This window comes from Triturus cristatus, chromosome 11 (genome assembly GCF_964204655.1).
Source record: "Triturus cristatus chromosome 11, aTriCri1.1, whole genome shotgun sequence".
Taxonomy (NCBI): Eukaryota; Metazoa; Chordata; class Amphibia; order Caudata; family Salamandridae; genus Triturus; species Triturus cristatus.
The window spans coordinates 446,013,250-446,014,876 of NC_140594.1; the positions used below are offsets into that span (position 1 = coordinate 446,013,250).

The window sequence follows — 1,627 nt, forward strand, 5'->3', positions numbered from 1 at the left end:
CGGAACCCATCCACAGAGAAGGGCACCTGGGTGGTGCATGCAGGCAGCCGTGGGACCCCACAGACAGTCACACACAGCAAGCAGCCCAGCACCTCAGGACATGCCCGGGGGAGATCAGTCACAAGCCTGGTCCTGGTCCCCATCGAAGCAGGAGGGAAGGCCAGGGGTGCTGGTGGCAAAACCAGGGGGAGGGATCCTGCAACATGCAATCGGGGGTCGAACCAGAATGAGCCACACCCCGGGGCGATTGATGATCGACTGACACACAGATAGGTGTAGTCACAGGAGGAACCCAGGTCAGCAAGGTGTATTTGAAGTGTCTATGATTAATGTGTCTTGCAATTCACACTAATACTCGCAGCTAGAGGCATTCTTCATCGATGCGCGAGCTGAGTGATCCACTGTCAATAGTTATATGTAACTTTATGCAATTTTGACCCCACCTGCAGGTGTAGGAGAGGTGGGAGGAAGGCAGCACTATTTGTCTGTCCGCTGCCCGCGTGGTGAGATGGCCCTGTACCCCATCAGGGCTTCCCCTCAGGGAATCGGTCTCCACAAATCGAAGAGCATTTCTAGGCACTCAGCCCAGGAGCCCCATCCTCTCCATGGCCAAGGAAGAAAAAAAACGGAGAGGCAGAGGCAGGTCCCTCCGGGAGGATCGGGAGGGACCACGTGAATCTTTAAACTTTCAGCACAGCCCCATGGGACTGGGATGTACCAGGTACAATGAGGAGGATCTCCCCACCTGCATGTCACCTTTATGCAACTGGGCTCAACACATGCGGCAACAAGAGTCCCCAGCTTGGGGAGTGTCCCCAAGCCATACCTGTGGGCTGGAGTAGCCCCCATCTAGAATTCCCCCAATTGGAAAGTTCCTCTTTGGACATTGTTAGCCCCCTCTTTTTGCCTAGAAAATTATGTAATTTTAACTGGAAGTGCACAGGTTCTCTGCCAACCAGGTCTCCTGTGCCAGAGCTCTTTCCCTAAACTGTACCGTTTGTTTCCAAATTGGCACAACTTCAACACACCTTGTAAGTCCCCAGTAAATGGTACCCCTGGTACCTAGGGAATTGGCACTGAAGAAAACCCCCAAGGGTAGCTACACGAATTGTGCCACCCTAGGGTCCCCGCACCAAGGCCATGCAGACTGTGTTTCTCAGTACAGACAAAGTTAAAGAGTCAACATGACATCCCTGTGTGCCATCCCCAAAGATACGAAAAAACAGGGGAACCCTACTCACCAAGGAACCAGGGTAATAGTTATATAGGAAAAACAATGGTTCCTGTGGAATAATATACTATGAGGTTATGATACATAAGCACAATCACAATATAGAGGGTTAGATAATGGCAGAGGGTGAAGGAACCACTAACACACCGATTACAGTGTAATATATTTTATGGATTTTTTCAACAATAAAGTTAGGAGTAAACATTATACATAAAAACAACATTTGTGCATAGTGTCCCAAGTGACAAAGGGAACCTAAACCTAAGTGACAATGTGAATATTAAATACAAGGTTTCCACAGTTTGTACAAGTCGACCATTATCATAATAATTCCATGTGAACAGTAGCTATATTCAGTTATGTGTGCTGGGGAAATGGTTTGCTTCTTCTGCATGT

At 48.8% G+C, this 1,627-nt stretch overlaps 1 pseudogene; it reads right to left on the reverse strand.

Moving 5' to 3' along the window:
* Positions 1 to 259: 259 nt before the first annotated feature.
* Positions 260 to 413, reverse strand: LOC146784421 (5.8S ribosomal RNA; annotated as a pseudogene).
* Positions 414 to 1,627: the final 1,214 nt, after the last annotated feature.